This window comes from Lepisma saccharinum, chromosome 26 (genome assembly GCF_977018435.1).
Source record: "Lepisma saccharinum chromosome 26, izLepSacc3.1, whole genome shotgun sequence".
In the NCBI taxonomy this organism is placed as follows: domain Eukaryota; kingdom Metazoa; phylum Arthropoda; class Insecta; order Zygentoma; family Lepismatidae; genus Lepisma; species Lepisma saccharinum.
In genome coordinates, this window is record NC_139254.1 from 33650086 (window position 1) to 33666220 (window position 16135).

General features: G+C 30.7%; 1 pseudogene; it reads left to right on the top strand.

Annotated features, from left to right (window-relative positions):
• The window catches only part of LOC145979618 (cytochrome c oxidase subunit 2 pseudogene), a 30516-nt pseudogene extending 16096 nt beyond the window's left edge, over positions 1–14420 (top strand).
• Positions 14421–16135: the final 1715 nt, after the last annotated feature.

Sequence of the window (16135 nt, forward strand, 5' to 3'; positions counted from 1 at the left end):
TCCGTAGCTTTTTTTGGTTGAGCTTTTTCACAAAAGTGTCTCAAATCAATGAAAATACAGGAGTTGGCAGTACTTTTCCTATTGCATGGTTTTCGTATATCTCCCTACTGTGAAATAGGCTCTCATTTCTAAATATAAAATACAATTTACAATATGAAATTCGTAGCTACAAATAAACAGTGTTTTCAAAAAATCTGGCTTTCTTGAATGGGCTGCTCTTTCAGAGTGTCATCTTCATATTTCGGTAGGGTTATTAAATATATCTATGTAGTATAAAAATATTCACATAACTAGAGTAGTTTTGTATGTGTTTTTAATAGAACCTAATAGTATGATATGATTTTAAATGAATGAATTTGTTATAGGATCATTTACATGAAGCAAAAAATAATACACTGCTCTATCTTTTGAGAATCTAGTATGAAATCTCTTTACATTAAAGTTTGTGTTCAGTAAAATACATTCGTATACTGGCTTTCCAGTACATAATGTATAATTTGGTTAAATGTCGGCTAAACCTGGGAACGGAGCAACTAGTGATGTAATTTTGTTACTTGTTGCAGTGGTTCTCACCTTTGAGATCACAGCCCACTAAATTTATTTCTTAAAAGTCGATGCCCTGATCCCAAGAATTTCATTCATAAATACATTTCTGATCTTTAAAGTTTGTGTAAATTAACATGCACTCTCAATGAATATTCAATATTAATATATAAACTATGGCATAATCATAAAGAGTAATAAATAGTTTAATTATGTATAGGCTTGCTGTCAAATATGAAATTAGATTTAAATTAGTTGACAGCCCCTGGGTGCAACGGACCTTTTGATGAAATGCACTGCCATTAAAACTGAAGCAGAAGCAAATAAGACTGACCACAAATGGCAAAAAAATATTTAAGAGATCGGGACTGGACCTACAGTTTGAAATTAGATCCAAAGCACTCTGCCTCCATTAAGGATTGAACCTCAGATCCCTTCTTATTACAAGGCAAGAGCATTTACTTTATTCCACTCCAGAGGTCCATTTATTATTATGAAAGGTACCTTATATTAAAAGCTGGCCTTTTTCCAACAACAGTACTTGCAAATTGTTCTCTCTGATTTGCAGGCTAAACTAAATCTTAATCTCGGATAAAGTAGCTAATAATCTTATTAAGTATAGAGAAAGAACATTCAGACCGAAGCAACGCATGGTAGTGGGGGTGTCACATTGAAACCATTTTATTATTGAATCACTGCTTCCTTTGGTGGTTATATATGGGTAGTTATTTATTAATTATAATAATTATAGAAATTACTATTATGAATAAAAAATAACCAATTATTACATGAGTGTGTCACATATATTTTATCATTCCCTAAACTCGCAAAACCCATGACATTTTTATTAATGACTTTTTGTTTGTAGAAGGGCAGTTGTTTATTAAATAATAATTATTACAATAATTACCATCATTACCAACTAATTGTACAGTGGGATCCATGAGTATTACCATGAAAATTGTCCATCACCATGTTCGTGCAATTTATTTGACCAAATAAGAGCTTCAAGAATTAAAAGAAAACTCAAAACAAGCTGTTGGAAACTTCTGCACCATCATACATAAAAATCCATCGCTTAAAAACACACAGGATGTAAGAGAAAAATCAATGAAAATAGTCATGGACAATTTGCACGGTAATACTCATGTATCCCACTGTACACTGTCACTGGCATGAGTATCTCGAATGACACACATTCAAAGATGGCGCATGATATGTCCCCCAAGTGCATTTTGCCTCCTAATTACATTACATTTATGTTTTATGAGCAGAAGTAATACAGAAATATTGGGAACATTCCAGGGAACCATGTAATTTATTTTCAAACAGTTGAAAAATCTAAAAAACAGAGGTGGTTGGACTGCAAACCCCCCCCCCCCCTTTTCTTCCTCGGTAAGCTACGGTTAAAATTGTAGCTGAACTACTATGCAATATGTGCCCACTGAGATTGGCCAATATATGTCTCTTGGCTGCTGCATCATGTAAATTTTTGTAGCTAGTCGTAAACTCATAACAGTAACTTCAAGTGAAATAGGTTAGCTGCAATTGGTAAAAAGCCAAAATTTCTATTGTTTTACCTTTTTAAAAAAGCCTACTTTTTATCGAAAAAAGGAGCAGTTCATTCAAAAAGCTAGCTTTTTTCCAACTCTATAATCTCACAAGAAAACTTGGCATGTTATGCAGTAGGTTGTTGCATAGGCCAGAATGCCAAAATTTCATCTTCAAACATTGGTCAAATCACAATTTCCCGATAACTTATCGATCACTTTTAACGTTGTTGCAACGTTTTTATTTTCAAATTAAATGTCTTGCAAATTTGTGCAATATTCCTGATTGTTGATTGATTGAATTGGCTTATTTTACTTTGTATTTCTGCCACTTTTGACTAATCACAAAGATGGGGATGCTGAAATTGATGAATGGACACTCACAAATACTTATGCCAGGCTCCGGTCCGGGACCCTTGGCATCATAGCATGTTTGATAACTACTCCACTCCACCATGGAGGCAGCTGGAGTATTCTTTCTGTGATGAAGTTGGTATTTTTTGTTGATGAAACTCATCTTTGTTTAGAAGCCCTAGTGTGCCATAGGTATTCGTTTGCAGATATTATCTTATCACACACAATATATTTTAGAAATAAAATTGAAGTTAAGAATATTTGGTATATGGGAACTAGAAGTTAAAAAAATCTGGGTCGTTATTATTTTACTGATGCAAAATATTTTTCTTTAAATGAAAGTTCTGACTAGAATGTTAATTCCGAATTGATGTTACACATGACCGTATTTCCTTTACAGGAAGGAACTATATGTTATTCCACTCCAACATGTGGGTATATTGCAGAACCTGCAATGGAATTCTTCTGAACTACAGAAAAAGTGTATTTAAACAAAGAAAAATAAAAATAAAAGATATATTGTATGAGAAAATGTTTTTTTCATAATAACCATAACCATGTAATGTATGTGTAATTTTTGGACTTCAATGCTGACATGAATTGCTTTGTTGGTTGGTTGATTTGGTGTTTTAAGTTCACTTTATGCACAATAAGTCTAATCGGGACTTGACCTACAGTTTAAAGTGGGATGTGAACCACTATATGCCTCCACCAGATATCAATCTTGGGACCCTTGATTACAAGGCAATGACGCTACCACTGTGCCATCGGGGAAAGCCCTTGGACATGAATTGTGCCTGAGCACTCACTGGCATCATAATTGTGTCAAAGTATGTTTATTTATATTTGTTTGGTTGTTATTGTTGCTTTAAACACACTATACACAGATATGTAACTCCACTGTGCATCGAACTAGACACCCCTTGATTACAAGGCTCTCATTTATATTTCTTACAGTGTAGGCTCAAACCGGCCAAACATCATAACAATTGTTTTGCGTGTTCTCATTTTTGTAATGTTACTGCACAAAAATTCCTGAAGTTTAGCTTCTTTTTATTTTGCATTTGTCTCTTGTGAACTGGTCGTTTTTCCCAGTTTTTTTTATTTGTTTACTGGTTCATTAACTAAATCTCTTTCATGGTCAATGTGTGTCTACATTCTCCAGTTATGTAAGTGTAAGAGACATTGTCTTCCAATTCAGACTATTTTAGAACCCTTTGCATGATATCCAGAGGTATTTCAAGTTTACAGAATAATGCATAATACTTCACAATTAATATTATTAGAATGCAGACTTGTCAAGGTTTTGATAAACTACAAACATGCAAGTGTGCTATTTAATTATTTTATTTTAGATGAAAGGCTGAAGTTACGTCTTGATTCTTTTGTAATTAACAGGAATATTACAAAACAGAACAATATGTTACACCAGATTATACCAGAATTTACACATGGTAATTTTTAGTATATGGAAGTTATATACTTTAAAACCACATACTCAATTTGTAACATTTGAAATCTAATTTGGAATATTGCTGTGTAATACTGATAGTTTGACCACTCTGTAGGTTAAAAAACCATGAAAGTTGAACATATATGTTATCCCTGAGAAATGCAGACAGAATCGAATTTTCAGATGACCATGATTCTGCAAAATGTTTTACATCCTGCCAGCCTCTCATCAATTGATAAAGGGGATGGATAGCGACTGGAGCATGATACTGATAACATCACTCAAATCACATCTTCTTCATGACATGGTGTTACAAACCAGGGAGAGCTATATTATAGTATGTAAAACACTATTTTATACAAATTTGATGTTATTTTAGAATTTAGTGATTTAGTTGTCAATATTTCATTTTCACTCGAGTTTCTTTTTTTTTTAGCTCTACCTGTTATCTGATATTAATGAATTCATATCCAGTACTTTTATAGAGTTTTTTGAAAGGGCTTAACCCCAATAACCCCCCCCCCCCAAATATGCCATCCATGAATACATGCAATATAACCACAATGTAATATAACTGAAATATTGTGGAACCTAAAGGAAATGTCTCTGTAATGTCGGTAATGTTACATTTACATGTTTCTGTAACATTATCAATGTTGTGTTATGTTCGCGGATATTTCCACATTACTGAAACTTACCCGAAACATTTCTGTAATGTTCTGCAACATTGCCGCAATGTTACAATGTTTCACTTCTTATGTGTTGCTAACGTATCTGAAACCATGTTGTGCTGTATGGGTAGTTACCACCAAGTCCACAACTTATTATTCTACTTAAACTACTTAAATTATTTAAATTCAATGAAATGCCGCGGAACAAAAAATAATTAGAAAATTTAATGGAAATAAATGACAAAATAATAATAAATATTTGCGAATATTACTTCTTCAGCAAGAAAATACACCAGAATAATATATTCCATGCTGAGTATATGAATATAAATATAAGTATAGCCCGCGCTCAAAAAAAGAGAGTAACGCAACCCCTATAAAACTAAATTATGATCACCCAATAATTCTATTTAATAAGCTAATCTCCCCCAACAAATTAATAGAGGGTGGAGCAGCTATATTAGAAATTCTTAATATGAATCATCATAAAGATAATCTAGGAATATAATTAATTATTCCCCTATTAATTAATACACTACTACTACCCAATCGCTCATAAGTAATATGTACTAAACAAAATATACCCGAAGAACAAAGACCATGTGCTACTATCAAAGTAAGGTCACCATTCATGCCCCACATTCTTATAGTTATAATTCCTATTAAAACAAGACCTATATGTGCCACAGATGAATATGCAACCAAGGCCCTTAAATCAATTTGACGTATACAAACAAGACTATTTATTCAAATACCAACAATTCTAATCCCAAATCAAAAAATATTATTTAATAGCTAACCCCTCAATACAAGAAATAATTTGCAAAATACCATATCAACCAAGCTTTAATAGAACTCCAGCCAAAATTATAGAACCACTAACCGGAGCCTCAACATGAGCCCTAGGTAATCACAAATGAACCAAAAACACAGGTATTTTTACTAAAAAAGCAAACACCATTCTAATGTATCAAATAAAATAATTTATATCAATATTAATATATCTAAATATATGCATATATAATCCTCCTACCTTATAGTTTAATATAAAAATACCAACCAAAAGAGGTAAGGAAGGAAGTAATGTATAAAAAAGCAAATATACCCCTGCCTGTACTCGCTCTGGTTGATACCCATATCCTAACATTAAAAATAAAGTAGAGACCAATGACCCCTCAAAAAACAAATAAAATAAAAAAGAATTTATTGTCATAAAAGTTAATATTAATAATAATAATAAAACAACTAATAAAAATATAAATCTACAAGGATAAAAATAAATCTAGATAATATTATTTCTAGCTACTATTTTTAAAAAGATAATTCAAATTCTAAGAAAATCTAAAGAGTAAGATAGTCCAACCCAATAAAATAACCAAACCCCCATACCCCAATACCAATTCACACTATTAATAAAAACAAAAAAACAACCAAAAATAATAGAAACTTGAACCACTACGCATAAAGAACTATTAAATCTTAAAAGGATTAAAAATATAAAATAAAAAAATATATTTTAACACTTCAATAATACAAAAGAATTAAAATAATCATTACCATGAGTACGCGTAACTGATACTATGATAGACATGCCGAGGGCCCCTTCACATACACAAAATGAAATAAATATCAAGCAAAAATAAGATTCTTCTTGATTACTACTAACAAAACAGTAAGTTATATATAAATATAAAGATAACATAATGAATTCAAGTCTTAATAGAGTAGTAAATACCTTCGTTGAGAGATAAAGCATAAAAATATAATAAATAAAATAATTAATCTAAATAACACTCTTAACATAAGTTTTTATAGTTTAATGAAAACATTGGTCTTGTAAATCATAAAAAAATTAATAATTCTAAAAACATCAAGGAGGATGTAATTATATCATCAAAACTAATATTTTAATTAAACTACCCCTTGATATTAAAATCCAATTAACACTAATTATTATTATACTACTAATAGCACTAATAATATTACAAAATAAAACATCCACTATCCATAGGAATTATACTAATTATACAAACTTTTACTGCGTGGCTAACAATATCAATATTTTTAAAATCCACGTGACTGTCCTACGTATTATTTCTAGTATTTTTAGGAGGAATATTGGTTATATTTATTTATACAACAAGACTTACACCAAACAAAATATTCAAAATGAGAAAAAATAATAATCATAAGTGTAACCCTACTATTATTATGTTTATTTATATTAATAATAATAGACCCGTCATTAACACCCTCAACACTACAAAATATAGATACATACACAACCTGAAGAAATACAGCCCCACTACCAGGGATAAAATTATATAATGAGTCCATTATAATAATAGCTACTATAACAGTAACCTATCTATTTATTACATTAATTGCAATTGTAAAAATTACTAGCCTCTCAGATGGACCCCTAAAAATAATTAAATAATTACAAATGACAAAGCCAGCACGAACTTATCACCCCATACTTAAACTAGCTTACAATGCATTAGTAGACTTACCAGCTCCACTAAATATTTCCTATTGATGAAATTATGGTTCACTTATAGGTATATGTCTCTCAATTCAAATTTTATCATGTCTTTTTCTAGCAATACATTATATTTCAAGAACAGACTTAGCCTTTTCTAGAGTAATACACATCTGTCGAGATGTAAATTATGGGTGAATATTACGAACTATTCATGCTAATGGAGCCTCCATATTATTTATTTGAATATATATATACATGTTGGGCGAGCATTATGGATCCTATTTGAATATTCATACATGATCTATTGGAGTTATAATTATATTAACAACAATAGCAACAGCATTTGTTGGATATGTACTACCATGAGGTCAAATATCATTCTGGGGTGCAACAGTAATTACTAATTTACTCTCAGCAATTCCATATTTAGGAACTATATTAGTTCAACGAATTTGAGGTGGATTCGCAGTAGATAGTGCTACACTAACCCGATTCTTCGACTTTCATTTTTTATTACCATTTATCTTAAGAGCAATATCCATAACTCACCTTCTATTTTACATCAAACCGGGTCTAATAATCCAATTTCTCTTAATAGCAATATGGACAAAATCCCGTTTCATCCATACGTCTCCATAAAAGATATATTAGGGTTTATATTTATAATTTTAATATTAATACAACTCTCATTAATATTTCCTACAACACTAGCAGACCCAGAAAATTTCAATCCAGCAAACCCGCTAGTAACTCCCGTACATATCGAACCAGAATGATACTTTCTATTTGCATATGCCATTCTACGATCAATTCCAAATAAACTAGGAGGAGTAGTGGCACTAATATTATCCATCATTATTTTATTTATTATACCAATACATCATAAAAGAAATTTTCGGGGGTTACAATTTTACCCTTTAAATCAAGTATTGTTTTGATTAATATTTGCAACCTTTATTTCATTAACTTGAATTGGGGCCCGACCAGTAGAAACCCCATATATTACTACTGGGCAAGTATTAACAGTTATATATTTTATATACTTCATTATATCTCCTACAAAACTACATTTATGAGATAATGTTTTTTAAAAAATGACTTCTTGGCCGAAACTTTAAGCATATGCCTTGAAAATATAAAAGAGAATATAAATATTCTAGAAGTCTATATATTCTAACTATTATGCAATTAAATATAAATTGATATAATTAATCCCCTAAAACCAACAAAAAAATAAATAATTCAAAGAAACTGGAAGAAAGCTCCTCCAAGGCAAATATATAAGTTTATCATAACGAAATCGTGGTAATGTTCCTCGAATTCAAATATAAATAAATCCTAAAAAAATAATCCTTAAGTAAAAAGAATAAGAAAAACTATACCCACCCAACAATAAAATTCTAAATAAAACACTTATAACCAAGATGCTAGCATGTTCAGATATAAAAATTAGAGCAATATATTCAACATTAAACCCAGAGACAAGTTCAGACTACCCCTCAGCAAAATCAATGGGGGTTCGATTGGTCTCAGCTAAGCAAGAACTTAATCAAGTGAAAGCTAGTAGAAAAGCAATAAAAATAAATCACAAATAATGTTGAAAAACATTAAATAAAAGTAAGTTATAACCACCAATTAAAAAATGAAAGATAATAAGATTAAAACCAATCTAACCTCATAGAAAATAGTTTGAGCAACTGCTCGACGACCACCAAGCAATGCATAATTAGAATTAGATGACAATCCAGCAGATATTACTGTATATACTCCCATTCTTATAAAACATAAAAAGGAAAAGACCCCCAAATAAAAATTAAATTATAAAGTATGATAGGGAAAAACAACCCAAACAAATAAAAATGAAAATAAACTAAAAACTGGAGATATATAATAAGGATAATAATTTCTCAAAATAGGTAATGTTTGCTCCTTAGTAAATAACTGAACTGCATCAGCAAAAGGCTGAAAAATACCACAAATCCCAACCCTATTAAGCCCCCTACGAATTTGGATATAGCCTAAAATCTTACGTTCAAATAAATTAAAAAAGCAACTCTAATTAAAATATATTCAACCAAAATAATAAAATAAATAATTCCAATAAATAAATATAATATCATCTACTATAAAAAGAATAATTTATCTTCATTTTTGAATCCTAAATTCAATGCACTTCTCTGCAAAAATAGTAATTATAATTAATCAATATATTATATACAATATAAATATTTGGTCCTTTCGTACTAAAACACTTTAAATATTAAGAGATAGAAACCAACCTGGCTCACGCCGGTTTGAACTCAGATCATGTAAGAAATTAAAGGTCGAACAGACCATCAAATGTGAAAAGCTACACCCAAATGATATCTTAATCCAACATCGAGGTCGCAACCCCTCCTGTCGATATGATCTCTCAAGAAAGATTACGCTGTTATCCCTAAGGTAACGTATTCTTTAATCACAAAAATTGGATCCAAATAACAAAAATTATTAAGTATTAAATAAAAAAAAGTTAACTATTATCTTCCCATCACCCTATCAAAATATTATCCAACCGAAATGCTATTAAAACAATATAAAGATTTATAGGGTCTTATCGTCCCCTTAAAAAAATAAAGCCTTTTCACTTTAAAGTAAAATTATATATTAATTAACTAAATACAGTCTATTCGTCGTCCAATTCATTCTAGCCCCCAATTAAAAGACTAATGATTATGCTACCTTCGCACGGTCAAAATACCGCGGCCATTAAACAAGTGTCACTGGGCAGGTTATGCTTCATATAAAACCATGAAAAGATGTTTTTGATAAACTGGCGAGATTAAAATTTTCTCTAATTCCTCTAATTAAATAAATATACTAATAGAATCATAATTTTGAAATCAAATTAATTAAAATATATAATTAGGTAAAAAGTAAAACTAAACTAAATTTTTAATAAAATTCCAAATAAATTATAACAACATTACAAAAACTAGCAATCTTCAAACCAATAAATATAATAATTTATTATAAAGTTATAACCAATATATTAACCTGAAACACATCCCCCAAGTCATAACTAAACATTAATATTATAATATAAATTAATATAAAAATATTAAAATGTAAAACTATATATATTAACTTCTTTTTTCTCTAGAGTCAATAAGTATTAAAAGTACATATTAAGTAGATCAATGACTTTAAGTTAGCTACAAATACTTGTAAAAATTAAATAAAATTAAAAACAATTCTGAAGTATTTCATATTATTTAATACATAGATTCTACTTATTAATCATAAAAATAAAAGTCCGATAAATAATTTTCTTAACTCACTATTATAAATAACATACAAATAAGATGTCTGAAAAAGGGTTACCATGATAGGGTAAAGTATGCATGAAACCAACATGTTCTTATTATTCGTAATATAATTATTTTATAATTGAAAGAATTAAACTTTCACCGATGGTATCAAACCCCATTGTGCATCATACACCAAAATATAATAAAAAGGTAAGCTAATTAACCCCACATATGAAGGTTCATAATTAATCCTTCCCTTTTTTAATGCTCACAACCCCTAAAAAAATAATATTCCTATGACCCTCACAATAAGAACCCTCCTTTCTATTTCTTCCACCTCATGATATGGAGTCTGAATAGGCTTAGAAATTAATTTAATATATTTTATTCCATTAATTTATACACCAAACAAAGGTAAAAAAAAAAAGGTAAAGTGTTCCCCTGTGCATAGCACCACGCCATGAAGGCGTATAGGGGGTGTGGGGGTAACGCCCCACACTTTCTTGATCCGGTCGTGAGTGGGGGTGATGTGATCAGCATCACGCCCCTGACCGCCTTTACCCCCCAGGGTTTCCCCCAGGTACCCATGTTATTCGACGCTGGGTAGGCGCCGGGGCCGCTTCCACCGTTAGAAAAGTTCCCGGATTTGAACCGGCCGGGGATCGAACCCGGGACCTTTAGCATGGTAGTCAGACGCGTTACCGACTGAGCCACCGCGGCCACATTTATATTATACACCAAACAACCAACGAAATACAAGCGCATCACTTAAGTACTTCTTAATTCATCAATAATTCTGACAGCGGTACTAATTATAATTAATTCAATAAATTTCAACATACAAACCCAGCTTCTAACCTTAGCTTTATTAATAAAAATAGGAGTAGCTCCATTCCACATTTGAATGCCAGAAGTTATGGAAGGTATAACATGAATTAATTGTCTAATAATGACGACTATTCAAAAAGTTGCCCCATCAACGTTACTTAGATATGTAATTGACAATTTAAATATAATTTTAATTGTTACAATCGGAATGTCAGCAACTATTGGAGCAGTTGGGGGGTTAAATCAAACTTCGTTACGAAAAATTATAGCTTTTTCATCAATTAACCACATGTCATGAATCATCCTGAGAATAACATCGGAAGATAACACTTGATTAACATATTTACTATTATACATTCCTATAACCTCCTCTGCTATTATGCTATTTTCAATAAGCAAAGCATACTACATCCATCAACTGTGTATGCTAAAACTTCCTCCTATAAAAAAAGTCCCTATTTATGTCAATATTATCACTTGGGGTCTTCCGCCGCTACTAGGATTTTTACCAAAGTGAATGGTTGTTATCCAAATAACCAATTTTGAACAATTACTAATAACTATGATTCTAATTAGTATGTCATTATTAATCTTATATTATTACTTGCAAACCTCTCTCACCTCAATTTTAATAAATTATAAAACTAATATATGAAATTTTATTAATAACAAACCATTAAGTTTAAATGAACAAGTACTATCAGTAATTAACATTTTTATATCAATTTGTGGAATGCCCCTAGTTCAACCAATTTATATATCGTTATAAGGTCTTAAGTTAATTTTAAACTAATGACCTTCAAAGTCATAAATACGTAAGGGGAACTCTTTAGGCCTTAATACATACAATGTATCACCTTGAAATTGCAGTCCAAAATTATATTCTTAACAATAAAGGCAAAATTAATGAGAGACTTTAAAACTCATAAATAAATTTACAGTTTACCACCTATGATTTCAGTCATCTCATTCTTGCAACGATGATTATTTTCTACTAACCACAAAGATATTGGTACAATATATTTAAATTTTCGGAGTATGATCAGGAATAGTTGGAACACCATTAAGTATTCTAATCCGTACAGAATTAGGTCAGCCAGGAAGTTTAATTGGATATGATCAAATCTACAATGTAATTGTAACCGCACACGCATTCATTATAGTCTTCTTTATAGTAATGCCTGTTATAATTGGAGAATTTTGAAATTGAATAGTGCCTTTAATAATTGGGGCCCCCGATATAGCCTTCCCGCGATTAAATAATATAAGATTCTGACTACTACCTCCATCATTAACTCTACTATTATCAGGAAGAGTTGTAGATGTTGGTGCAGGAAGTGGTTGAACGGTATATCCTCCCCTATCCGCAGGAATTGCACATGCCAGAGCCTCCGTCGACCTATCAATTTTTTTATTACATTTAGCAGAACTTCCCTCTATTCTAGGAGCAGTAAATTTTATTACAACAGTAATCAATATACGAACTATAGGAATATCCATAGAACGACTGCCACTATTCGTATGATCTGTAGCAATCACTGCAGTTCTCCTATTATTATCACTACCAGTTCTTGCAGGAGCAATCACTATACTATTAACAGATCGAAACTAAATACCTCATTTTTTGATCCATCTGGTGGGGGGGACCCAATCTTATATCAACACTTATTCTGATTCTTTGGACACCCAGAAGTTTATATTCTAATTTTACCGGGATTTGGAATAATTTCACATATTGCAACCCAAGAAAGAGGTAAAAAAGAAACATTTGGAGTTCTTGGAATAATTTATGCAATGATAGCAATTGGCGTTCTAGGATTTATTGTATGGGCACATCACATATTTACTGTAGGAAAAGACGTTGATACACGAGCATATTTTACTGCAGCCACAATAATCATTGCTGTACCAACAGGAATTAAAGTATTTAGATGAATTGCCACACTCCACGGAACACAAATCAACTACTCCCCATCAATATTATGAGCATTAGGATTTATTTTTTTTATTTACAATAGGAGGATTAACAGGAGTAGTATTAGCAAATTAATCATTAGACATTGTATTACATGATACATATTATGTTGTAGTACATTTTCATTATGTATTATCTATAGGAGCAGTATTTGCTATTATAGTGGGGCTAGTACATTGATTTCCACTATTCACATGAGTAATAATAAATCCAAATTGATTAAAAATTCAATTTATTTCCATATTTATTGGAGTCAACTTAACATTCTTTCCACAACATTTTCTAGGACTAAGAGGGATACCACGACGATACTCAGATTATCCAGATGCATATACAATATGAAATATTGTCTCAAGATTAGGATCAATCTTATCATTACAGCAGTAATTATTATAATTTTTATTACCTGAGAGGGTATAACAAGCGCTCGACCAACATTATTTAATCTACAACAAGCATCATCAATTGAATGATATCAAATATCACCCCCTTCCGAACATACGTACTCAGAACTCCCAAAACTACTTACTAGCAACTAATTTTTAAGGTGGCAGAGAAGTGCATTGAATTTAAGCTTAAAATATAAGGATAAACCTTCCTTAAAAGTGGCAACCTGAAATCAAATAGGATTACAAGATAGATCGTCTCCACTAATAGAACAAATAATATTCTTCCATGACCACACAATACTAATTTTAATTATAATTACACTAGTAGTAGGATATTTAATAATATCATTATTTAATAATACATTAACCAACCGAATACTTTTAGAAGGACAAGTGTTAGAAACAATATGAACAATTATACAAGCAATTACTCTAGTTTTTATTGCACTACCATCATTACGATTGTTATACTTACTAGATGAAATTAATCAACCTTCACTAACCCTAAAAACTATTGGGCATCAATGGTACTGAAGCTATGAATATTCCGATTTTATAAAAGCAGAATTTGACTCATATATAAACCCAAAAAATGAAATAATAATAAACTCATTTCGATTGTTAGATGTAGATAACCGAACAGTATTACCGATTAATATAGATATCCGAGTCCTAACTACATCTGCAGACGTATTACACTCATGAGCCATACCATCTATAGGAATTAAAATAGATGCTACTCCAGGACGACTCAATCAAGCAGGTGTAAATATTAGTCGAATTGGTCTATTTTTTGGACAATGTTCAGAAATTTGTGGGTCAAATCATAGATTTATACTCATTATTTTTGAAACTACAACTCATAAATATTTTATTAATTGATTAATAAAAATTATACAAGAATCATTAGATGAAATGTAAGTAATGGTCTCTTAAACCACAAAATAGTAATATAACAACTACTTCTAATGAAAAAAGTTAGTTAACACATAACATAGGATTGTCAAACCTAAATTATCCTTATAGATACTTTTTATCCCACAAATATATCCTTTAAACTGAATCATTTTATTTACAACATTTATATCAATTTATTTTCTATTCATAATTGTTAACTACTATAACTATAATAAATTATTAAGTATTAACAATTTTATAATAAAAAATAAATCAAAAATTAAATACTGATAATGAAAACAAGATTATTTTAGTCATTTGACCGACATCATCAATTATAATTTATCACTAAATTGAATAAGAACATTCCTAGGATTACTAACAATTCCAACTCCATTTTGATTTATACAATCACGAACCTCTATAATATATAACATAATAATAATAAAATTACATAACTAACTTACTAACTAACTATCTAGCCTTCTTAAACCCGAAGGTTCATGGCTGCAGCAACACAGGCCTTCCATCTTTCCCTATCTTGAGCAAGATCTATATCTCTTTCCCATCCTTACCGATTTCCTTTAGGTCCATCTCAACGTTGTCCCTCAATCATCGTCATGGCCTTCCTACAGGTCTCTTACCATCAGGTTTACCAACAAGAATCCTGTAAACTCCTCTTTCCTCTCCCATTCGTGCCACATGGCCTGCCCACCTAAGTCTTCTTGATTTCATTATTCTAATAATATCTGGACATGAGTACACATTATGTAGTTCTAAATTATGTAACCTTCTCCACTAACCTGTCTCCTCATCCCTTTTAGGTCCAAATATTTTCCTAAGGATCTTATTTTCAAATACTCTCAATTTATGTTCCTCTTTCAATGTAAGGGACCAAGTTTCACACCCATATAATACTACAGGCAAAATTACTGTTTTGTATATTTTAACTTTAAGTTTCTTAGATATTAAACGAGAAGACAAAAGTTTATGAAGAGAGAAGTAACATGCATTTCCTGAATTAAGCCTACTTTTTATTTCCTCTTTAATATAATTTTCATTTGTTAATATTACTCCTAAGTATTTGAATTTGGAAACTGGTTCAAACGAGTTGTTATCAATAATTAGATTTTGATTATTACCTAACACTTGGTTTCGGCCTGTAAGCATATATTTAGTTTTCTCTTTGTTAACTTCCAAACCTATCTATTTAGCAGTTTTGAAAAATATTTTAGCATTATTCTTAATTGTATTCACATCATCCCCCAGTAAGTCTACATCATCTGCATATGCTAACAACTGAGTCACACCATTTAATTTTAGTCCTTCTTTAGTTTCTCTTACCTTCCTTACATCATATTCTAAGGCAAAATTAAAGAGAAATGGAGATAATGCATCTCCTTGTTTTAACCCATCATGAATTGTAAATTTGTCAGACATATTATTACTCACACGAATTTTACTTTCTGTTTCACTGGTGCATATTTTATCATACTAACAAGCTTCTTAGGTATTCCAAACTCTACTAATATATTATATAATTTATCTCTTTTGACCGAATCATATGCGTTTTTGAAATCAATGAATAGCTGATGGACATTTTGATTATATTCCCACTTTTTTTCAAGTGTCTGTCTAATGTGAAAAATGTGATATGTAGTTGATCGGTTACGTTTAAATCCACATTGATAATCACCTAT